Consider the following 26,697-nt stretch of genomic DNA (forward strand, 5'->3'; position numbering starts at 1 on the left):
GTGATATTCTGTGGCATACAAGCACCTTGGCATATGGCACCTATGGCATATTGTATGGCATACAAGCACCTTGGCATATGGCACCTATGGCATATTCTGTGGCCATACAATCACCTTGGCATATAGCACCTATGGCATATTCTTAAGCATACAAGCACCTTGGCATATGGCACCTATGGCATATTCTGTAGCATACAAGCACCTTGGCATATGGCACCTATGGCATATTCTGTGGCATACAAGCACCTTGGCATATGGCACCTATGGCATATTCTGTAGCATACAAGCACCTTGGCATATGGCACCTATGGCATATTCTTAAGCATACAAGCACCTTGGCATATGGCACCTATGGCATATTCTGTAGCATACAAGCACCTTGGCATATGGCACCTATGGCATATTCTGTGGCATACAAGCACCTTGGCATATGGCACCTATGGCATATTCTGTATAATACAAGCACCTTGGCATATGGCACCTATGGCATATTGTATGGCATACAAGCATCTTCGCATATGGCACCTATGGCATATTCTGTATAATACAAGCACCTTGGCATATGGCACCTATGGCATATTGTATGGCATACAAGCATCTTCGCATATGGCATATTCTGTATAATACAAGCACCTTGGCATATGGCACCTATGTGATATTCTGTGGCATACAAGCACCTTGGCATATGGCACATATGGCATATTGTATGGCATACAAGCATCTTCGCATATGGCATATTCTGTATAATACAAGCACCTTGGCATATGGCACCTATGTGATATTCTGTGGCATACAAGCACCTTGGCATATGGCACCTATGGCATATTCTGTAGCATACAAGCACCTTGGCATATGGCACCTATGGCATATTCTGTGGCATACAAGCACCTTGGCATATGGCACCTATGGCATATTCTGTATAATACAAGCACCTTGGCATATGGCACCTATGGCATATTGTATGGCATACAAGCATCTTCGCATATGGCACCTATGGCATATTCTGTATAATACAAGCACCTTGGCATATGGCACCTATGGCATATTGTATGGCATACAAGCATCTTCGCATATGGCATATTCTGTATAATACAAGCACCTTGGCATATGGCACCTATGTGATATTCTGTGGCATACAAGCACCTTGGCATATGGCACATATGGCATATTGTATGGCATACAAGCATCTTCGCATATGGCATATTCTGTATAATACAAGCACCTTGGCATATGGCACCTATGTGATATTCTGTGGCATACAAGCACCTTGGCATATGGCACCTATGGCATATTCTGTGGCATACAAGCACCTTGGCATATGACACCTATGGCATATTCTATGGCATACAAGCACCTTGGCATTTTGCACCTATGGCATATTCTGTGGCATACAATCACCTTGGCATATAGCACCTATGGCATATTCTTAAGCATACAAGCACCTTGGCATATGGCGCCTATGGCATATTCTGTAGCATACAAGCACCTTGGCATATGGCACCTATGGCATATTGTATGGCATACAAGCATCTTCGCATATGGCATATTCTGTATAATACAAGCACCTTGGCATATGGCGCCTATGGCATATTCTGTATCATACAAACACCTTGGCATATGGCACCTATGGCATATTCTGTATCATACAAACACCTTGGCATATGGCACCTATGGCATATTCTGTGGCATACAAGCACCTTGGCATATGGCACCTATGGCATAATCTGTGACATACAATCACCTTTTGGAATTGGCCCTATTACCAGCGGGTTGATATCCAGTGAACTAAGACATTCTCCATCTATCGGGTGAACCTTGTTTTCCAAGTGTGGTCTCAATTATTTTTTAATCCTCAAACCATAAAGGTTGTCTGTTTATAAGTTGTTGACTGATTCTGTTAGTAACCGTCAGAAATACTATAGCCAGCGAGAAGCCTCTTATCAGAAGCCGCCCGAAAAATAAACATGGTGCTACTTTTAACCTCTTCACGGTTTGCAAACCTTGAATATTATATTGCTGTGCATTGTATTACGGTAATTTTTAGTAGCGATTTTACTGTGTGGGCTACAGGCAAATTCCACCAGAAACATATGTTGTGCTCACATATCCTAACACTGGCATTAGCTATGCACCATGATTAAGAATAGTCATACATGCATTATGGATCTCGTGTTCTGAGGATGGGCATCGGGGGCGAGAAAGGGTTTCTCTACCAACTGTACCCACTGCGGAGGCGGTTGTGTCATGGGGTTGTTGGGCATTACTCTGCGTCATAATGGTCTCCTTGAATAAACACAGTGGCATTTGTATACATCTCATAATCAATATTTATTTAATAGCTTGTGCTGGAACATCTAAAATTATAACATTCCTTTAAATCGTCAAGTCTTTTTTTTAGAAGGAAAGCTCCATGGGGAAGCCATTGATGAGAGCCGGCACTTCCTGTCCATCAGTGCATTATTTATTTAGGCTATAAAGATACCGGTCATTATGTATTGCACCGTGAAGAATAAGAAGATGCATAGGTTTCATAGATTTCTTGCTTTTTGGACACCAAGTAGATTTCAGAAGACGTTTACTTGACATTATTTAGCAATGTCATGACCAGTTACATCATGCAGCCAGAGATAACAATTGTGGATAAATCCTCTGGGGTCAGTTTTCGTGAGATCATCATAAGTGGGCTCGCAAGTCTACTTTGTTGTTGTTCTTAACCATAATGTCCTATTAGCTGGGAAAATCGTCCCGTCCTGACTTCATCTGGGAACATTGGACAAGGTCAGGCTAGCTGAAAGGATTCCCATCGTTTGGTGGCTTCCATGTGTTAAGTCCTCGCAGCTGATTGTTCCCAGACACGTTTCTTGTGAGGGGATTGTGGAGGAGGAAACATCTGCTCTGCCTAGAGGGTCCAGGAGAAGTTACAAAACTGTGTACAGTACTCTGCGAGAAGTTGGCACATGGTCCTGGTCTGGGTAACAGTAGGCTTGTTCCCGAGGTGAGGCCGCTCGCTTTCTTTGGATAGACCAGTGTGCCATTGATAGAACACAGTGTGATGGATGGCTTCACGCTACCATTGAGAACTGTTGAGAATTATTTCTTAAATCGTCAGGGAATCTTTTCACATGAAAAATCTATAAATATTCCCTCTACAGACATGGTCGTTCTGGATTCTGTGAACTACTTGTAATTAATGTTGATTTATTTCCAAGCAGAACCTTTTACTTAGCCAGGACTTCAGAGAAAAACATCCTGAAAATGATTATGACCTGCAGATTCGGGACTAGCCAGTATATGAATTGTACTAATATGCCAAAGGCGCCCATACTTACCAGATGGGTCTGTTACTATTTTTATGTCAAGCGTTCTTGGTAAACTTGGAAGCACATTTTCACTGCCTTCCTGATTAGCTAAATGGGCATTTGTATGAATGTTCTTTCCCAACCACTTGTCCATATTACACCAATCGCTGACATATACAATGCATGCTGTCAGGATTCGCTAGTGCTGGCGCCGGGAGTGGGCGGTCATGTGACCACAAGTGTGCAATTTGCATACTCCAGGCCATATTCCAACTAGACGTGTCCAGTCTCACTCCACTCATGTCTAGTTGGCATGTGACCGCATGTATACAAATTGCCAGCTCCCGGCACCAGGCAATCCTGACAGCGTGCACTATGCGTGCTGTGACAATTCACAAGTCTCCAGTCGCACAGAGTGACTGCAGACTGGAAACCCAGGCCTGGACAACCAGCGGATCACTGGAGTATGATGTGCTCAATTAATTAAGAGGCACATGCCATTTTAATGAATATGGCACATCTTCTCCATGGCATCAGGGACTAGAGTAGCATTTCTGGTGTAAAAACATCACTTTTCACAGGCGGGTGTAGCCACCCTGCTCCCAGGCTCTGCCCATTTTGGTGGAACTGCTTTCCACTCAACATTTTTCAGTGTTTCGCAGAAATTTTGAGACTTTTCAAGCATTTTACGCTGGCATGAAAGCCTTGTTGAATCACCCTCATACTTCATACTCGGACTGTCTGGATGAGGCTTTAATGATATTCTATGGCTGGCCAGATCCCTCTTCTCTGCCGGATCACTTTGAGCATGAGCAGGGAAGCTACTTAGCCTGTGTGTCCCCCACCAAAAGGCAACCAACATTCCAACCAAAGGGGAAATGCCGTCCTATACTATTACAAAGGAAATGTCATATATTTACCAAACCACACACTATATGTTATTAACGTTTTTATTTTTTTTTGCAAATACACAATTTTCATTACATTATTTTCAAGAGACAACCCCCTTGAAGTTCATGGCACGGTAACCCAAAGGAAAAGATTTAGTTGCCATTTTCCTTTGATGATTAGGTTTAATGTTATCTGTTTCATGATGATCAATTTCCTTTCTCTGCTGATGAGGTCACTACCAGACTGACAGCGAGGGCTTCTGCTATTCTTTTTGGACTCGTCAATTGTGCAATTTTTAATGATTTATCCATTTTACATGAAATTTACTCACTGGGGGAACATGAGATATCTTGCTGTGTCCTAAGGCAGTGTTGACTAGTGATCATTTTCATGTGTACATATGCTGTATAAATGAGTGCACGTGATTTTGTGTTCTTTTCTACATTTTTGGATAGTGCAGTAATATAGATGCAATAAGTGGATTACAAGCACAGCCCATCAGTACGTTACATGCGGGGTAAGAATTTTTCTTTCTATTTCTCCATCATAAACCCAGTGAAATCACAGTATAATAACAAACACACTGATGTCACTGTACATATATAACAACCACAGCGATGTCACAGTACAAGAATAATGAGCATTGCGTTGACAATATAGTACAGGGATAATACACAGTGATGTCACAGTACAGGGGTAATACACCCAGTGATGTCATAGTACAGGGATAATACACACAGTGATGTCACAGTACAGGAATAATACACACAGTGATGTCACAGTACAGGGATAATACACACAGTGATGTCATAGTACAGGGATAATACACACAGTGATGTCACAGTACAGGAATAATACACACAGTGATGTCACAGTACAGGGATAATACACAGTGATGTCATAGTACAGGGATAATACACACAGTGATGTCACAGTACAGGGATAATACACACAGTGATGTCACAGTACAGGGATGATACACACAGTGATGTCACAGTACAGGGATAATACACACAGTGATGTCACAGTACAGGAATAATACACACAGTTATGTCACAGTACAGGGGTAATACACCCAGTGATGTCATAGTACAGGGATAATACAGTGATGTAACAGTACAGGAATAATACACACAGTGATGTCACAGTACAGGAGTAATACACCCAGTGATGTCATAGTACAGGGATAATACACACAGTGATGTCACAGTACAGGGATAATACACACAGTGATGTCACAGTACAGGGATAATACACACAGTGATGTCACAGTACAGGGATAATACACACAGTGATATCACAGTACAGGGATAATACACACAGTGATGTCACAGTACAGGGATAATACACACAGTGATGTCACAGTACAGGGATGATACACACAGTGATGTCACAGTACAGGGATAATACACACAGTGATGTCACAGTACAGGAATAATACACACAGTGATGTCACAGTACAGGGATAATACACACAGTGATGTCACAGTACAGGGATAATACACACAGTGATGTCACAGTACAGGGATAATACACACAGTGATGTCACAGTACAGGGATGATACACACAGTGATGTCACAGTACAGGGATGATACACACAGTGATGTCACAGTACAGGGATAATAAACACAGTGATGTCACAGTACAGGGATAATACACACAGTGATGTCACAGTACAGGGATAATGCACACAGATGTCACAGTACAGGGATAATACACACAGCGATGTCACAGTGCAGGGATAATACACACAGTGATGTCACAGTACAGGGATAATACACACAGTGATGTCACAGTACAGGGATGATACACACAGTGATGTCACAGTACAGGGATAATACACACAGTGATGTCACAGTACAGGGATAATACACAGAGCGATGTCACAGTACAGGGATAATACACACAGCGATGTCACAGTACAGGGATAATACACAGAGCGATGTCACAGTACAGGGATAATACACACAGCGATGTCACAGTACAGGGATAATACACAATGATGTCACAGTACAGGGATAATACACACAGTGATGTCACAGTACAGGGATAATACACACAGTGATGTCACAGTACAGGGATAATACACAATGATGTCACAGTTCATTGGAATACATGGTCTGTCTTAGTTATTCTGTTATTTCAGTATAGCCATCATATTCACTAAGGCAGACTAGGACCATAAGTGGACAACTGCACATATACAAGAATAGATGAAAAGCACCAGAAAAGCAGTCAAACACATCCAATTAATGCAAATATACAAAAACTTTATTATGCAATAAAAACACAGGTATTTCCCTGAGAAAGGTAGTCGCCGAAACGCGTGTCGGGGTGGACGGGATTGGTGTGCACGGGCAGTGTGACTCTCCACTGTGGTAGGTACTTTGTTTCTTTTTATATATATAAATACGGTCATATTTACTGCTAAGGCGTCTTTACACTGTTTTATGACGCAAGTGTACATTTTATACGGACTTTTTACCATCATTGTCCATGATTATGTAAGTGCACCCTAATCCGGTCCCTGTTTTGATGTGTGTGCGGGCTTGTGTAGGGGATTTTTTTGCCTGCCATCCTGTATACCTGTGTTTTTATTGCATAATAAAGTTTTTTTATATTTGCATTAATTGGACGTGTTTGACTGCTTTTCTGGTGCTTTTCATCTAATGATGTCACAGTGCAGGGATAATACACACAGTGATGTCACAGTACAGGGATAATACACACAGTGATGTCATAGTACAGGGATAATACACACAGTGATGTAACAGTACAGGAATAATACACAGTGATGTCACAGTACAGGGGTAATACACACAGTGATGTCATAGTACAGGGATAATACACACAGTGATGTCACAGTACAGGGATAATACACACAGTGATGTCACAGTACAGGGATAATACAGTGATGTCACAGTACAGGGATAATACACCCAGTGATGTCATAGTACAGGGATAATACACACAGTGATGTCACAGTACAGGGATGATACACGCAGTGATGTCACAGTACAGGGATAATACACACAGTGATGTCACAGTACAGGGATAATACACACAGCGATGTCACAGTACAGGGATAATACACACAGATGTCACAGTACAGGGATAATACACACAGTGATGTCACAGTACAGGGATAATACACACAGTGATGTCACAGTACAGGGATAATACACACAGTGATGTCACAGTACAGGGATAATACACACAGTGATGTCACAGTACAGGGATAATACACACAGTGATGTCACAGTACAGGGATAATACACACAGTGATGTCACAGTACAGGGATAATACACACAGTGATGTCACAGTACAGGGATAATACACACAGTGATGTCACAGTACAGGGATAATACACACAGATGTCACAGTACAGGGATAATACACAATGATGTCACAGTACAGGGATAATACACACAGTGATGTCACAGTACAGGGATAATACACACAGTGATGTCACAGTACAGGGATAATACACACAGATGTCACAGTACAGGGATAATACACACAGTGATGTCACAGTACAGGGATAATACACACAGTGATGTCACAGTACAGAGATAATAAACACAGTGGTGTCACAGTACAGAGATAATAAACATAGTGATATCATAGTACAGGGATAATACACAATGATGGAAAGAGATGACTACGGCACTCAGGGATTCTTGGGAGGTGCTCAAGTTGGGAATCCAACCCGTAGATATAAACTAAGAATATACTTGGCACTCAGGAGAAATTTGTTGCAAGATTCAAAAGTAGATTTTTATTTTGGTGCATCCAGTTCAACATATAAACGTTTTCGGTCTCGACAACTGAGACCTTCATCAGATATAGTTGTCAACGGAATATGGGTAATGGCATGTAGCACGGGTGGCGGAATGGGTGAGTCCGTCCTAGAACTGCGTGAGGCGTGAATCCTGTTCAAGAAATAAAGAAGTGGAATATCCTCCACAGGTGAGTATGGGGATATACGACTAAAGGTGCAACGTGGGCTACCTGGAGACCATGGGTGGTGTGTGTGTGTGTGGATCACACACTGGGTGTAAAGCCAGGAAGCGGGAGCGCAAGGCGCCTGAGGCAATGAAGGGCAGTGTGAGGCGCGTATAGCAAGGCGAGGTACTCGCAAGGTGAGAGGCGCTGAGCGATGCCGCTGCCAGGGGCGGTGTAGGCGCTGTGCTGCTAGGCAGGGGGGCCCCGGGAGCGCCCCCCTGCCTAGCAGCACAGCGCCTACACCGCCCCTGGCAGCGGCATCGCTCAGCGCCTCTCACCTTGCGAGTACCTCGCCTTGCTATACGCGCCTCACACTGCCCTTCATTGCCTCAGGCGCCTTGCGCTCCCGCTTCCTGGCTTTACACCCAGTGTGTGATCCACACACACACACCACCCATGGTCTCCAGGTAGCCCACGTTGCACCTTTAGTCGTATATCCCCATACTCACCTGTGGAGGATATTCCACTTCTTTATTTCTTGAACAGGATTCACGCCTCACGCAGTTCTAGGACGGACTCACCCATTCCGCCACCCGTGCTACATGCCATTACCCATATTCCGTTGACAACTATATCTGATGAAGGTCTCAGTTGTCGAGACCGAAAACGTTTATATGTTTAACTGGATGCACCAAAATAAAAATCTACTTTTGAATCTTGCAACAAATTTCTCCTGAGTGCCAAGTATATTCTTAGTTTATAATACACACTGATGTCACAGTACAGGGATAATACACACTGATGTCACAGTACAGGGATAAAACAGTGAAGTTACAGTCACAGTACAGGGATAATAAAACCAGGGTGTAGATGTGATCGGTGGTTCGGCATGGATGATGCTGTTGAATAGTTTTTTCGGAATGCTGTTGACAGAGATCCCGCTGTAGTTTGCTGGATCGTATTGGTTGTAGATAGGCGTTATGAGACCTTGATTCCAGCTTTGGTGGAAGTAGCCGGCTCTCAGGATGTGCGTGAATAGTTTTACCAGTGCTGCATGTATCTCTGGCAAGATGCCGTCACTGCCCCGGCCTTCTTGCATTTCATCAGTTTGAGTCTGTGTTTTATTTCCATCACACTGATTGGTGTGTCCAGACGATTTCGGAAGTCCTTGATTGTCTCCTCCATGTCCCTCAGTTTTGTGGTTAGATGCTTCTTTCCTGGGGTTAGGTCTTCTTCTGGTATGTTCTTGTAGAGGCCCTCGAAGTATCTGTGCCAGATGTTGCCGTTCTGAATATGGCGGGTGCTCTGCTTGGTCTTTGTGCCGATATGACTCCAGGTCTCCTACATTGCGTTGTCCTGGAGGACGTCTTCTCTCTCATTCTATGTAATGGTGTTGAGGGGGCACACAGGATAGTTATGGGGTCATCTGGTTTGGCAACGGCTTTCTTTGCGTGACCAGCTCCTGTAGAAAGTGTCTCAGGGATTTACATCTGCTGTAATTCAGTTCTGTTCTGTTTTGTAAGTGATACATATAAGCCGCACCGTCATAACGGAATTGGCAACCAGTCGTGTCAGTGATGTCATCTCCGCAAACTAACAAGCACGGACTCCTCCGTCCATTCTCCTCCCTATGTGACTCATGTGAGGATGGTGAGGATGCAGCCAGTCTGTGATATCATTGTAATCCCAATGTAATCCTACCAATCTCACCAACAATTTTATATAAAGAATCTCTAAAATTCTGTTCTTCCCGGAGCCAAGGTTTCGGTGTAAACAGCCTGCTTATGAACGAGAATCACGCTTGTTCATCGGGTGAAATGATCTTTTGCACAGCGCAAAAGATTATAGTTCTCGGTGGTGCATCATGCTGAGTGAAAGGGATTCTCGCTGCCAAGGGCAATGGCAGCCTATGGGCGCTATGACAGATCGTTCGGTGCATTTCGTTTACTTTGTTCTGCCAGTGTAAACAGGCTACTAAACAAGAGCCGATCGGTAAACGTTTACTGATCAATGGTTAAATTGTGCCACCGGTTGGTCCATGTAAATAGACCTTTAGACTTGTCAATCTGAAGAGGCACCAAATTATCTACCAGTATGAGCAACGGTGATAAATTTGGTGAATTTTGCGACTGGGTTCATGCTGTCTGACAATTACACAGGATTAGTAAACATTCCCTTTACGGCACAATACACATTAGATGTGCCTGCTGACAGTGACTGGCAAGCATCTGCCTATACTGGCACGTGGGCAGAGGCTTGGGCACGTGTTCTTATGCCAGAATAACAAATATGGTCACCCAGGGAACAAGTGTTTCTGATGTCTCGAAAGCTTTGATGGCTGATCATCTTGCAAACGTTTGTTTGCCGGTTATTGGTCCATGTAAAATAATGTTTTGTGCCCACTTTATCACCAGGAGATCCTTCTGACTCCTAGGGGTTACTGTTTTACAGTAGAAAATTCTGTACATAGCAATTTTGAAAAATCTGTTCTACCAGTATTTGAAGGCCTCCTTCCCCTTTCTTCCTGCTGTTGGTTGAATTGATGAATGTTTCATTGTTTCTGCGGTGGCTGAAGACGCCTGTTATAGTAGTTACCTTGGAATATTCCATAATCTGGTATTATCTGACATTATTTTGCTAGCTGGGACTATTACTTCTCAGCTGGGGTGATTTTGCTTATTTAGGACACCGTGGGGAACTGGTGGTTTGCGGGAGACATCCATGGCAGAATCCCAGCGAGGTCTCGGAGCCGTGCGTGGCTGTGTCTCCTGTGCAGGAGCTGTCACATCGGAGACTGGCTATGAGAAGGATTGTGTCTCCGCACATCCGCACGTCATGCTCTGAATACCTATTTGGCGAAGTATAAGCGCTAAGATTTACCATGTAAATGGCGTTCTCAGCAGCTGCCGCCTCTGCAGTTGAGAAGCTGATTAGTATGTCATCAATTGTGGGGCTTGTTACACACTAATAATAGCAGAATTGTCAGACATCGGCTCCGCTCATCTCCCAAAATATGTACTGGCTAAAATAACACCATTTTCCTGACAGTTTTAACGTATATAATCAAGATGTTCCGTTTTATTTTTCAGTTTTTCATCCATCTTGAGTCATCTAATAATGTCACCAACCAGTCTGGTTACTATAGTAATGTCCAGGTATTGTAGCTAGGCATGTAAGTACAGATATACTAATATAGAGGTATACCGCTTCTGTCAAATAAATGCTTAAAGGAATCGGTCCTCAGAGATTAGCTTAATGTAAAGGCAGAGACCCTGATTCCAGTGATATGTCACTTACTGGACTGCTTGCTGTTTTATCAGCAAGAGATCATCACTAGAGGACTAGTAAACCTGCTGCCAGGTAGTCCTCCATATTCATGAGCTCTGTATAACCCCGCCCCGCCACTCATTGGCAGCTTTCTGCCTATGCACAGTGTACACAGAAAGCTGCCAATCTGTGGTGTGGGTGGGGTAATACAGAGCTCTGCAACTGGTAGATCTTCAGAAAGAAAAAAACTTTCATTTTATCAAAACTGCAGCAAGCAGCCCAGTAAGTGATACATCGCTGGAATCAGGGATGTCCCTACATTATAGCATAGGGTAGCACAAACCTGGTGACTGTCCCTTTAAATATGATTTATCAGTGGTTTTGGCTTGAGTAAATGTGAGGGTACCTGCTCACACAGAAGATTTTTTGCAGCAAAGCCCAAATGTTCATGCAGATTTTGTTGCGGCTTTCACGCTATACATTGCGAAGGGTCATAACCGTAGGAAAAATTACCATGCTGCAAATTTCAACATTTCCACAGTGATGGATGAACTTTTTGAAAACCTCATTCACAAAGCTAGTATGTTTTGCTATCTTCTTCCATCAGGAGTACGCCGTTCCTCTGCCCCCAGCTGCCGGTGGCGACGTGCTCCTGAAGATTGACAGTCGAACCAGGGGTATGGTTTTGCTAGTCCGAACCGTGCGCGACTCATGCTGGAAGCAGACGACCTCGCCTCTGCAGAATCGGAGAAGCTCAGGGGCATTGAATCTGGCCTCATCCAGCAATGCGACAGCTTCAGAGCACTGAATTGATGTGACAAATTGTACTCTGTTGCAAGAAAAATTAGTGAACCATTTGGAATTGCCCAGATTTCTGCATGGATTACTAATAAAATGTGGTGTGATTAGTCACAGTCTAATGAAACATTAGAGTCCCAAGTATTTGGTAGCACTCAATTTATCAATTAAAATTTTGCAAATTTTCCGAACAAAAATTCAATTTTCAGGGATGCCGTACAACCGGCTTGTAAATCACGTAAACCTCGACAACAAATACATTCCCAGGATGTGGTTTTGGTGCACTTTTGGTTACTCAGCAACTTTTCTGCATCAGTTAGTTAACTTAGGATACTTCTGCCTTTTTTATGTTTAGGCTATGTGCACACGTTGCGGATTAGGCTTAGGAATTTCTGGTGCTGATTCTGGTGCGGATTCTGCAACTCTTGGCAGAAAATGCAGGTGCGGATTTGACGCGTTTTTTGTGCGGATTTGCTGCTGATTTTTTGCGGATTTGCTGCGTTTTTTACCCCTGGGGATTTCTATAATGGAATGGGTACAAAAACGCTACAGATCCGCAAAAAAGAAGTGACATGCTACTTCTTTTAATCCGCAGCGTTTCCGCACGGAATTTTCTGCACCATTTGCACAGCATTGTACTGTAAATCACTTGCGGATCTGCAGCGTTTCTGCACCGCAAAAAAACCCTGCGGATCCGCAGGAAATCCGCAACGTGTGCACATACCCTTAATAATAACGGGTTTTAAATGTGTTTTTTTTTTTTCAGCTGCGGTTTATGTCAAGCTTTAAATAAAGCCACTTTGGATTGGAAACTTCTTGTTTGCTCAGGAACATAACTTGTTTTTACAGTGTTTCCACAGTGAGAGCGCAATAAAAACATGTACGGTATGCGTTTTTTTTATTTGTGGAATTTCCACGGCTTATTCAAGTCTGTGGGGTAAATTAGCAAATTCAAATAAAATGTATATTTACCACAATGGAAATTGACACGCTGCAGATTTCACAATTGCACGGCAGATCAAATTCTGCAACTTAAAGATATGCAAAAAAAAAAAGTTGTATTAATTTATAGAAATCCAATCCACTTTGGCGGAACTGTAATACACTGGGGGAGGGGGGCGTTTTACGCATGCAAGAATGCAACAGGAAAAATGCACAGTGGGAACTTAAAAAAGGCGTAACTGGTTTTATTCCCACGTAACTTCTCCAGATTGCTGTTATATGCGTGTGTGTATATATATATATATATATATATATATATATATATATAATTTTTATTTATTTTTTTTGCAGTAATTGTGGAAAACTGTAGGGAGAAAAAAAAAACAGAAAAAAAGCCCTGTATGTGTAACTGCTGTTGAACAGTCACTCGGTTGACACCCAAGCATGGTCGGATAACACCTTATCCCAGCACGGTTGCTCATCACTAGTGAATACCTCTGTCACCAATGTTTCACTTCGAAGATGTTACCCAAAACTGTGATATTGATGACCTACTGTATCTTTAGGTAGCAGTCCAGCAATCAGAAACCCCACAAGTCTAGTATGAATAGTGTACAGAGTTGGAAAAAGCCCAAATGTGTAGTGGCTGCCGCTACTCAGCTTCTTTGGAAATCAATAGTAGTTGAGCTGCAGTACCCAGGAACGTCCACTACACTGTGTATGGAGCTGATGACTGCTGATTGGTCAGAGTGCCGGATGTTGTACCCTGCCAGTTTGATATTGATGATATTCGGTATTATCACAATCCTATGACAACCCTTCATATGGCTCGCGTATTATATGTATGTGTGCTGTTGGTGTAAAAGTTAGAAAACACTCTGGCCTATATTATCCTATAGCAGTGCTCAGCTGACCCGTTTTTTTCACAGGTATGACAAAAAGGGATGAGAGTCGTCAAGTTTTCTTATTGTAAATTGTATGATTTTTCATATGCAAGTCTCAACCCAGCCTTGGGCCCTGTTCACAAATACTGATGGGTATTTGGTCAGTATTTTACCTCAGTATTTCTAGCCAAAATCAGGAGTGGAACAATCAGGAAAAGTATAATAGAAACACGTCACCACTTCTGTATTTATCACCCACTCCTGGTTTTGGCTTACAGATACTGGGGTAAAATACTGACTAAATACTGAACGTGTGAACGTGGCCTAATAGAAACACGTCACCACTTCTGTATTTATCACCCACTCCTGGTTTTGGCTTACAAATACTGAGGTAAAATACTGACTAAATACTGAACGTGTGATCGTGGCCTAATAGAAACACGTCACCACTTCTGTATTTATCACCCACTCCTGGTTTTGGCTTACAGATACTGAGGTAAAAAACTCACCAAATACTGAATGTGTGAATGTGGCCTAATAGAAACACGTCACCACTTCTGTATTAATCACCCACTAGTGGTTTTGTCTTACAGATACTGAGGTAAAATGGTAAAATACTGACCAAATACTGAACGTGTGATCATGGCCTAATAGAAACACGTCACCACCTCTGTATTTATCACCCACTCCTGGTTTTGGCTTACAGATACTGAGGTAAAATACTGACCAAATACTGAACGTGTGAACGTGGCCCAATAGAAACACGTCACCACTTCTGTATTTATCACCCACTCCTGGTTTTGGCTTACAGATACTGAGGTAAAATACTGACCAAATACTGAACGTGTGAACGTGGCCCAATAGAAACACGTCACCACTTCTGTATTTATCACCCACACCTTACAAATTTGATCTCAGACCGTGTTCAGAATGGACTGAAGAAGGGGAAAGTACATGCCCCAGATCCACCCTATGTAGGTCACTTCACTAGTAATAACATCACGGCCTCCTCTCCATCATATCATCAAGAAAACTCTCTTCTACTTTATTACACAATTAAACCAAAGTCATTCATTCTAAAGCCATTTGTTAAGATAAAAATAGAATAAAAAAAAAAACGGAAAAAGAAGCCAAAAACCATAAAAAAGGTTTAAAGTTCTGCTGATGGAATGGCGCTCTGCTCCTCGTTCCCTCAGGAAAGGAATACGTTGTTCCACATTTACTTTTGTAATCTGATTTTTTTTTTTTTCCATTTATTGTTTTATTATTTGTATTGATTTCTGGAGCTCAGCCTGCGCTAAATGAGTATAAAATGACTTGACAGTGTTGCTTTATTGACCAGGTCACATTTTTTTCTGCGTCCCGGGGGCAGTTTTTGTTTGTGTTGAATGTTTTTTTGACACCCGGCCATGACTCTGCTCTGGCTGTATATTTCTTCTCACACTGGATAGATGAGCGATCCAGCCTGGGAAGGAGGATTGTGAAATGACGATCTGCGGTCCTAGCACGCTCAGTTCTGCCCTGTGAGAAACTCGTGTCCCGAGGCAGAGTTTTGCCCTAAAGGGGGCTGGCTCCGCTCCTTCCACTTCCCGGGGACTCTGCCTTGAGTGAGTAGGATCTTGTCTTGTTTGGGACCCGAAAGGTTTGTCTGAGAATGAAAGGAGCGTTCGTTTCATCTAGAGCTTCTGCTATATGTACAGTAAGAACCAGAATACTTCTTAGACTGTTATATCTACAGATTTTGGCTGTTTTATGGGGTTGTGTAGTTAAAATGCCTAAAAAGCAACTAAACCTTTTTTGTAATATTATTATTTTATGCTGGATATGTAATTAGTAAAAATATAATAATGGGGTTAATGACCGTATTTTTCTGCCTTCCTTACTTTGAGTAGGGAGGGAGTATCGTCTTCACGTGCGTATCAGAAAATGCTGCCATTTCATCCCGAAAACTCGAAACATTGCTTTTTTTTTTCTCATTTGTCATCTATGTGCAATCCCTTTTTATACAGTAGCAGTTATTAAAATGTATAAAACTAAATACAGTTTCCTATGGTAAAAAATTGGCAGTGTATCCGTAAAAATATTATATATATATATATATACATATGTGTATATAAATATACTGTATATATGAGTGTATGCACAGTATGTGTATGTATATATCTATATATATATATTTTTTTAATGGAAAGATTCAAAGAAAAAAAAAAAACGCACCTCTCCACTGCCCCATTGAATAACATTGGTCCAGTTGCTGTCCATTTTTTCACGTACAGCGCTCGGACCATAAATACAGTTGTATGAGCTTGGCCTCACGGTGCGAGAGCTGTGCAGACTCCTGTCACTGTGGCTGCTATAAAGAACACAGAGCGTGCACATATTGAATACCGTCCTCCCTCCACGCGCCTGTCACCAGGGCCACAGACTGCCGGTCTGATTTGCCCAGAGCAGCTCCAGCACATCGCTCCCTGCGGCTCTAGCATCATTATAATCACAGTGTGAGTGAGTGACGCGCAGACTCCACTCCTGCACTCCTCTCACCGTGGCTGCTGGGAGGCCGAGTGCGCTCACTGTCAAGACTCTGCTCCTCCCCTACACAAATTAGGTGGATCCGTACACAGATATGGGACCCAGATTCATCATTTGTGATTTATTGGTCACTTTTTTTTTTTCTTTTTTTTTTGGGGGGGTGACTTGGTGTAGTTTTTTTTTTTTTTTTTAACTCCAAATTATTCAAAATAGCTTATGTGTTTCATGAACTTAGAGCAAAATAAAATAAAAGCTGTGTATTTTTATTTTGAACAGGTTTTTTTTTCAACTTTTCAGCACCAAAAGTCACAAATATTTTAAAAAGTTGCAAAAGTGTGTCAAATTTAAAACACATTTGCGTTTAAAAACGCAGCGTTTAAAACGCAAACGCAGGTGGTGAAAAAAACGCATGCAAACGCTGCGTTTTTTAGACGCATGCGTTTTCTCATGCAGTAAAAAATCTGCGGCGTTTTGACGCGTTTACATGCATTTTTCCTGCGTTTGCGTTTTTGAAACGCATGCTGAGAAGTGTGTGACAGCTGCCAATCATCAAAATCATCTAGAAAACCCACTATAAATAGAAATAGCTAGGGTTGGGGTTAGGGGTAGGGTTAGGGTTAGGATCCCTAGGGTTAGGGTTTGAATCCCTTTATCACCTTGATGGTGGGGTGGCTTATCTTAGGGGTAGGGTTAGGGTTTGGGTTAGGGTTAGGATCCCTAGGGTTAGGGGTAGGGTTAGGGTTTGGATCCCTTTATCACCTTGATGGTGGGGGGTGGCTTATCTTAGGGTTAGGGGTAGGGTTAGGGTTTGGGTTAGGGTTAGGATCCCTAGGGGTAGGGTTTGGGTTTGGATCCCTTTATCACCTTGATGGTAGGGGGTGGCTTATCTTAGGGGTAGTTAGGGTTAGGGTTTGGATCCCTTTATCACCTTGATGGTGGGGGGGTGGCTTATCTTAGGGGTAGGGGTAGGGTTAAGGCCCCGTCTCACATAGCGATTTACCAACGATCACGACCAGCGATACGACCTGGCCGTGATCGTTGGTAAGTCGCTGTGTGGTCGCTGGGGAGCTGTCACACAGACCGCTCTCTCCAGCGACCAACGATCAGGGGAACGACTTCGGCATCGTTGAAACTGTCTTCAACGATGCCTAAGTCCCCCTGCAGCACCCGGGTAACCAGGGTAAACATCGGGTTACTAAGCGCAGGGCCGCGCTTAGTAACCCGATGTTTACCCTGGTTACCAAAAAAAACAAACACTACACACTCGCCTTTCGGTGTCCGTCAGGTCCCTTGCTGTCTGCTTCCTGCTCTGACTGAGCCGCCGTACAGTGAGAGCAGAGCGCAGCGGTGACGTCACTGCTCTGCTCTCACTGTACGGCGGCACTCAGTCAGAGCAGGAAGCAGACGGCAAGGGACCTGACGGACATCAGATGGTGAGTATGTACGTTTTTTTTTTTTTTTACATTTACGCTGGTAACCAGGGTAAACATCGGGTTACTAAGCGCGGCTCTGCGCTTAGTAACCCGATGTTTACCCTGGTTACCAGTGAAGACATCGCTGGATCGGTGTCACACACACCGATTCAGCGATGTCAGCGGGGCCTCAACGACCAAAAAAAGGTCCAGGCCATTCCGACACGACCAGCGATCTCGCAGCAGGGGCCTGATCGCTGGTACGTGTCACACATAGCGAGATCGCTACTGAGGTCGCTGTTGCGTCACAAAACTAGTGACTCAGCAGCGATCTCGCTAGCGATCTCGCTATGTGAGATGGGGCCTTTAGGGTTTGGATCCCTTTATCACCTTGATGGTGGGGGGGTGGCTTATCTTAGGGGTAGGGTTAGGGTTTGGATCCCTTTATCACCTTGATGGTGGGGGTGGCTTATCGGTGTGTATTCTTGTTTTTTTCTATTGAAACGCATGCGTTTAAAACGCAACCAAACGCATGTGCTTAAAAACGCATGCGTTTACATAGACAGCAATACGTTTTTTTGCCGCAAAAAAAGCCTCTAGAAATTACTACATGTTGCATTTCTGCAACCAAACGCAAGCATAGAAACGACGCATGCATCGTCAAACACGGCAAAACGCATACAAAAAAACCGCATGCGTTTTAATGTTAAATATAGGGGAAAAAAACGCATGCTTTTTTTGCGCTAAAACGCAGCGGCAAAAAACGCAAATGTGAAACCAGCCTAAGATGTGCCACAAAAATGCAAAATTTGGTAAAAATTGCATTCCATTAATCTATCTAAAACATCTGGATAAAGTTGTTAAGAAATTAACAAAAAACCCAAAACCTTAAAAGTGGCACAAAAGGAATAGCTAATAAAGATCAAGTACTAAGGCCATGTTCACACGATCCTTTTTTTGATCCTTTTTTTTTCAGGTCCTGATTTGGAAAACCCGCAGTGCAAAACTGCACTGCTGATTTTCCTGCAGTTTCTTCTGCAGATTCCTCTGCGGGTTTTCAACAGCACTTTCCTATTGGTGCCTGTTGAAAACAGGAGCTGAATCCGCAGAAAGAAGTGACATGGTACTTCTTTTTTTCTGCAGGCAAATCCGCGCGGATTTGCCTGAGAAAAAAAGGATAGTGGGCACAGCGGTTTTTGTTTTCCATAGGGTAACATTGTACTGTACCCTGCATGGAAAAAGGATGCGAATCCGCAGCCTGAAAAGCGCTGCGGAACAGCAGCAAAAAAAGGATCGTGTGAACATAGCCTCAGGCCACTAAAAGAAAACTGAAGAAACAGTGATGATGAATGAGGGCCTTTGTGTATATATCTAATCAGTTGTGTTACAGGACAGGTCAACATCTGTGTTTTCCAGGGAGGCAGCAACATAGGGTCATTAACCCAAATACTATATGTTTGCAAATTAAATTTCCAAAATTTATAATAATAATTAAAAAAAAGTTTAGTTACCGTTTTTAATTAATTTATACTAAATTCAGCCAATGACCCACTCACTATGCTTGTGCTCGGTTTACCATTATCCTATCTCCAAAAGAATTTTGGAAGGCAGAACTCGGTCACACCTTATACCTTGGGGGTATGTATGGAGAGGAACTTGTTATTAACTACTTGTGCAAGTTTAGGACTCAAGTGGTAGATCTGCCTGCAATACTAGGAAAAAACTACATTAATAAATATTTAGGTAAAGCAGGGGCTTTTCCTTGCAGTCCTATGCAATTTATATACCACAGACATATATGTGTATTATCACATACTATTAGTCATATGTCATACATGCGTAATCTATAATTACATTATATGTGTGTATATATTTACTTTCTTATATATAGCGTTATTACTTCTACAGCGCTTTACATAGATTATAATGTCGTCCTCATTGGGGCTCACACTTAGTCCAGCAAACCCGAACTGTAGAGGTGCTGAACTTCGATCACAGACTTCTCACGGAAGTCTGTTGTATTGTTCAGCTTTCTGGGGAGAGGAGAGAGACCCCTTAATACAACCGATTTCTTTGGGGTAGAATCCTGATCCCAAGCTGAACTTTGGACAAAAATGTGGTCGAACACGACCATCCACACTGATAGGGAATCTAGATTGTGAGCCCCATTGGGGACAGCAAAGATAATGTGTGCAAACTGTAAAGCGCTGTGGAATATGTTAGCGCTATATAAAAATAAAGATTATTATTATTCACGGGCCGCTCATCCCGTTGCACATTTACCGCCCTGTGGCCTGGTATTTGATTGCTTTAGTGTCAGTGTGGGGCTCCTTACTGTAAATGTGACATTACAGGATATTTTCTGAGTAGTCTCTATAGGACTTGTATCTCCCACAGTGTTCCCTTGCTGGTGATGTTGTGTGGCAGCTTCTGCTGACGGCACTGATAAGGCTGAATACTTCACATACCGCAGGGCTGCAGAGACATGCATGAGGGTAGCCCTGTGTTTGTACAACTCTGAGATCCCCTGCATTGATAGTGCACAAACCTTGTAACAATGTAGGGGGCTTTCTTTTAACTGGAAACAGCTGCTAATAGTCATCACACGCTTGTTGCTTTGCAGAATGATATAGAATCTTCATTTTGTATCATTTCACCCAAGTTCCTACTGTTGGGTGAGATCTAGAAAACCTTTATGACTTGTTATTTTCTATCTACATAAGTCAAAGCATAGAGCCCCAAAAAAGTATTGCATCACTTGCTGGGGGTGAGCGTGTCCAATGTCCATGCATTGGGCAGAAAGTCCGTTGACGTACTTGTGCATCATCATCTTCTTCATGACCAGGTCCTGAGTGGTTTCTTCAAAGACAAAAGTTCATAACTGGGAGTTCTAGAAACAGGATTCCCCTATAATGAGCTTTATTCTGGGGGACAGACTCAATAAAATGGGATTGTCTGAACAGGAAACAGACTTTTAAGTGTTTTCAAGATATATATATATTTTTTTTTACCAAAGCGCAGTAGACTTTTACTTGCCACCATAAATTGATTATGGGCATAGACGCACAGCCAAATATATGATGTTTATGGGGGATTAAACGGAGATTAGATTGTGGAGGCAGGCTTTGTGACCTTTGTAATTGAAAAATGACGATTTTGTGTAGTCTTCCATTCATTTGCAAAATAATATTGGTAAAGAAAGAAGGAACATCACTCAGCCTTTAACAAAGATTGAGTGCTATTACCATTTCAATCAATATGAATCCAGAATTGGATTTCTCTACTTATCTGCCGCAATATATTGTAATAGAGTTTCCATGTCACAAACTTTACATTCGAAATAGAAGTACATAGAACATTTAATATTGATCTCTGCATTTAATATTAATGTAGCCACTTTTTAATTCCATTCATACCATGTGCATCCTTCGTAAATGAGTATCACAATGGGGTCTTATAATAATTTATAAACTAGAAAGAGATGCAAAAGCGTGATAGGGTCTTATTCAGGCAGTTAGGTGATAGTAGATAAGTAGAAACGCTCACCTTATAGGTTTGTGTGTGACACAACACCTATGGAGCCTATGCTGCAGCTTTTATGAAATTATCAGAAGAAAAACAGTGGGGGTATGGAATTAACGCTGCGCTCTCTGGAATCATGGCGATCCAGTGGTAATCAAAAATGTAGGTTTGTTGTCAACGCATTTCAGTGTCACCCCCAACTCCTTCTTCAGGAGTACCATATGCCTATGTTTTTTATAGATGGTTTTCCTGAAGAAGGAGTCGGGTTGACTCTGAAATGTGTTGACAATAAACCTTACCTTACCATTGGATTGTCATGATTCCAGAGAGCGCAGCGTTACATACCCCCGCTTTTTTTTATTCTTGTAATAATATAATATATACACATATATGTTTATCTTTGCCAATATAATCCATTTTTAAATCTGCCCCGTTTTGCAATTATCACTCTCATAACTATGACCTTCCAGGTTGAATTTACCCTCCAGTTGCCGTTGGACCTGTCTTGTAGTAGTTTCAGCTTAGGGTCATGCGCAGTGCAGGGTCTCTCAGCTGGCTTTCTACCAGCATAGCTGTGATCTGGTGCTTCTACTGTGAGGGATGATGTCACAGATAGAGGTAAAGCCTCCTGCATTGCAGAGAAGAGAGCTCATACCAGGAAGCAGGGGTATTCTGGTAACTAAGGGGAGCGATGTATTGCAGAATGGAGCTGTATACAGAAGGCTGATATTAGAGATGTACAGTGGAAAGGGGGGGGCTCTGTGTACAGAGGCAGAAAGGAGAGATATACTGTAGGAGGGGATGAAAGGAGTGATGCACTGCAGGATAGGGCTGTGTACAGAGACTGAGATTAGTTAAGCTAAGAGATCAGTTATATGAAACTGCAAATGCCACGCTATTGATGCATATTGCAAATGATTATTTTCTGCTGTATGCATCATTTAGAGTAGTATTTGCGATTTCACATCACTGGTCTTTTAGTAGGCAACAAACACAGCTCTGCACTTCCTTTGTGGAGGAGTGTAGGACAGTTGAGCTCTTCTAAAATCAGCTAATGATGTAAAACCACGGTGCATCTATACTGTTGTAAGTCAACCAAGGTACTGTGCGAGAGCAGTGAGTGCACTGAAGACTAGAGTGAGTTCTGCACCTAGATTAGCCATAAAGCGGAGAGGTGGGGCTTGTCAGGAGCATAGAGGAGGGGTCTGCAGCACTGAGGTGAAGCAAGTGCTGCTGGGAAATGTAGTTTTAGCAGATAAGAATCAGACCGCCCATTCTGCAATGTGAAGCTGGATGCACTGAGGGGCAGCTTTGTGAAAAATAATGCGATTCTGGGAATAATTCTTTAAACCCATCCAGCTCTGTAGATTATTCCCCATAATGCACAATGCAGTAAACCATAAACATTTAACCATACCATAAAATGTAACATATAAATGTCTGTCTGGTATTTGCAGTTAGATGGCGGCCATATCTAAGGTGCAGTGGAAAGCACCTTACAGTCCTTTTTGTTGTGTTATTGCTGATCTTACAATGAACGACAGCATGGGGATGGAGCCTGCCGATCGATGGCGACTATTGTGACCAGCCATAGCTTGCCCTAAAATGAATGTATTTTAATAGGAAAATAGATTCCAGCTAGGGATGTGGTTGAATGACCGTGTACATAAAGACTTGATTACACATCATTTTTGTAGATTTTTGCATCAATTCATGAAGCTTTGTGGGATTAGAGTTGAAGATGACTTTACACAAAAGTTTTCCTATTTTTTTTCTTCAGCCATTTATTCGTTAAATCTTTATGTTCTCATTCTGTCCTGGAAAGTACTTCCAGTGTCAATCACAGTGCATCAGGTCTGACTGTTCCAGCGCTGTCCCCTCCAAAGCATCCGCACAGCCGGTCAGTCTTTTTCCATCTCGGAGGCAATTTTCCCACAGAAGATGGTGTGGGGGCGGACGCAAACATTAGCAAGAAATAGAAAACTCATCATCTACTCTCTCCCTCCTCATCATCTACTCTCTCCCTCCTCATCATCTACTCTCTCCCTCCTCACCCTCCTTACTTCAGAACAGACGAGCCCACGAATTATAGTTTTCAAGGGACGGTATAAACAGAGACTGTCCTCCTACACCCTAATTCTGTGGTCATCAACTGTGCGGCTCAGCTTCTCTGACTGCTGGACGCTTTCTCATCAGATTTCTACAGAAACTTTATCTTTTCTTTTTTTATTTGCCTACTTCAGAAGCAATTTTCTCAGCATTGGTATATTCCTCATGTGTTGCTGGGAAATAACCTCTGTAAAACACAGATGTTGTATGAAAATAATGCCCTAGAGAAGCTTACACCCATGTTCCTGCTATCATCACCAAATACCCTGGGGGTTCCAGAAAACAGAGCATTGACTAGTGATGCCTAATGATGAGGTGTTATCTGAGCATGCTCGGGGGCTAACCGAGTGTCTTCGGTGTGTATTCGAATAATATGTTCGAGTCCTCGCGGCTGCATGTCTCGCGGCTGTTTTTTTTCTATCGTATTGGTGCCATGTTACAGCTCCTAAAACTTCCGAGATTGTATGAAGCCATAATATAGGATGGCCGATAGAAGACTTTACATAGCCGAAACCAGCCTGAATTTTAGGGCACAGTCAGATGGTTGTATAACGATTGCATTTCAATGCTTGGACTGGCCGGCTGCATGTATTTCTATGCAGCTGTCACTCTCAGGTCAGGAGAGCCGCCAGCCAGTCCGAGCATTGCAATACGATCGTTGTCTGTTTTATATAGCGGACTGTGCCCTTACTGTCTGTATCATGACCGAAAAACACCCTGACGCCCTCGTTCATGGCTCTGTGGTGATGCAAGTTCAATTTTACAAAGGTCATTGGGTGAGGACTATGAAAATGTACATCGGGAACTTCTTACTGGAGTATATGTTGAATGCAATGTGCATATAGCCTTACATGTACTCATCAAAAATGCAGATTGCATCACAGGAAAGATTAAAATAAATCTCATCAAGACCATTTTCTCCAACCGCAATGACCATATGGTGTAAAGAGCTATTGCCGAGAATCTAAAGGACAGATCATCGCTGCCAGCCATGAGCATCACTGTTTCCTAGTAATGGTTATAACAAAAGCCAATAGAGCCTTGTCTAGCTGTTACTACTAGTATATTGACCAGTTGTGACCTGATAATGATTTTTGGACGTAGTTTATTCTTCTCTTACTTTATACTGATCATATACCATCACTTATACAGTCCTTTAGAACACGTGAATGTGCTCTTTGGTGCTTTATTTTTGGCATGTCCATTACTTTATATACATTTTACATATTTTCTTCTACCTTGTGTTCTTGACATACAAACCTTGGCCATGAGCAGAAATCAATTTTGGATATTGAACCACTATTGTGTCATTAGCCGAGTAATGAGGAGCTGCAAGTATCATTGTGTATATCAGACGTTCCCTACGACAGGAACATCTCAGTAGCGACTTACACATTATAGTTCCAGGGGTGCAGTAGAAAGGCAATCCTTCTCAGGATCTGTGTTTAAGCTATTTGGAGGGGCGTGTGGTGGGGTGTACTTCCTTTCCAGTGTTTCATGTAGTCTGCCAGAGCAACCACTTTCATGATCACTTCAGATGTTGTCTCAGCATCTGCTTCACTTCTCTTCTTCCTGTCGCGTGGGGTGAGTCTTAAGGCAAAGAATTTTCAAAGCTGCTACTTCTACACTGCAGAGACAAGTAATGCTTGTAGTGCGACTACAATGAGTACGTGACGCTACGCTGGTGGCTGTATAGTTTTCTAAGTAGGATGAGTATATATCGAAATGTTTTCTTTTATTGATTTGTGATGTTTTGTTTTTCTTTGGACTTCTCTAGCGGATTTCTTTGTGACCTCCCCTTGTTCTAATTCTTTATCCCCTTGGCACGTAAGGCGTTATAGTTAAAACCGTTTTGCTACTAGTTATAGTACCTTTTAATAGTGGCATGCATGATGTGATATAAATGTTTAATTTGTGCCTTATTATTCATCCCTCTTATTAATGTAGCGTGGAGTCTTGTTGTAGGATGCTTTGTGCATAGTGTTGGTATGGGTTGCCTGTACTCACCCTTGTTATGTTCCTGAATCTGTGAAGATGTGACTGTATAATAATTGTTATTATATAGCATGTATCGGTACATTGCTTTCCCACACTCCTGACTGGCACATCTGCTTAGTTGTATGACTACCCTCAGGGGAGCTATGGTCCGAGCTTTACTTGGTGTCGCTCTGCTTTCCCGGAAACAGCTAATAGGAGAAATGTTTACAGCCACTCTGAAGGGGATGAGACAAGTTTACAAGTGATTTTTTTTAGGGTGGGAACACCTAAAGTGCAACCTCTAAGAATGCCACTGATATCCTCTGCAGGTATGTATGTATACACGGCTCTGTTGGCTCACCCTACTAAAGTGGAGATCATTTGGGCTAGATGGTTTTTCTAGGGTCACTATAAGACGGCGGATAACGGTGAACAATAGGTTGTATTCATCTTGCACAGCAACTGGCTTTTTCATTTTGGTCTTTTCTTTTTTTTTTTTTTTTTAAAAAGCATGAAATTCGAGATGGTAGATATGTAGTAGGAATCTGGTATACATACATTGTAGGGTAAATGTTTTCTTAATCCATGATCATACATGAAGCCCCGGATTTTGTACCTTGCTAATCACGAACCACTTTGTATCTTTTGATAAATATTTTTGTATGACGGAGACGCACAGATAGTTTTAATTTTCTTAAGGTTGGATTGGGGAGAAAATGTAGCTCTACGTACAGTTTCTCTTCGAACTATGAGTTTATCCCACCAAGGACAACATCTGCAAGGCATTTGTATGATCTCCCCGTGTTTGTGTGGGTTTCCTCCAGGTTCTCTGGTTTCCTCCCACACTACAAAGGACATACTGATAGGGATTCTAGATTGTGAGCCCCAGTGGGGACAGTGCCGATAGTGTATGTAAAGCGCTGTGGAATTAATGGCGTTATATAAGTGAGTAAAATAAATAAATTCCTAAATTCCTCTTATAAATGGCTCCTAAAAATCCACGTCAATTGAAGCAGTTTATCTCACAGCCATTAAAATGTCCTCTCTATAGTAGTCCCTTTTAATCCCCTAACTAGGAAGATCACCCTAAGAGTAGGCCCTATCGATTGAAAAGAAACAG

General features: G+C 42.4%; 1 protein-coding gene and 1 long non-coding RNA gene across 3 annotated transcripts in view; one reads left to right on the forward strand and one right to left on the reverse strand.

The window, feature by feature from the left end:
* The window catches only part of MRTFB (myocardin related transcription factor B), a 149,792-nt gene that overhangs the window by 26,834 nt on the left and 96,261 nt on the right, over positions 1-26,697 (forward strand). The window contains exon 1 of one of the 2 annotated variants that reach the window (XM_077275164.1): positions 25,887-25,906. The exons of the other annotated variant lie outside the window; for it this stretch is intronic. The gene's annotated coding sequence lies outside the window, so the exon portion shown is untranslated. Of the gene's footprint in view, positions 1-25,886; positions 25,907-26,697 lie in introns of those variants that run through there. 2 annotated transcript variants of the gene reach the window in all.
* LOC143786003 (uncharacterized) overlaps positions 1-26,697 on the reverse strand; it is a 67,427-nt gene that overhangs the window by 26,815 nt on the left and 13,915 nt on the right. The gene's annotated exons all lie outside the window — the stretch shown is intronic.

Source organism: Ranitomeya variabilis, chromosome 7 (assembly GCF_051348905.1).
Source record: "Ranitomeya variabilis isolate aRanVar5 chromosome 7, aRanVar5.hap1, whole genome shotgun sequence".
NCBI lineage: Eukaryota > Metazoa > Chordata > Amphibia > Anura > Dendrobatidae > Ranitomeya > Ranitomeya variabilis.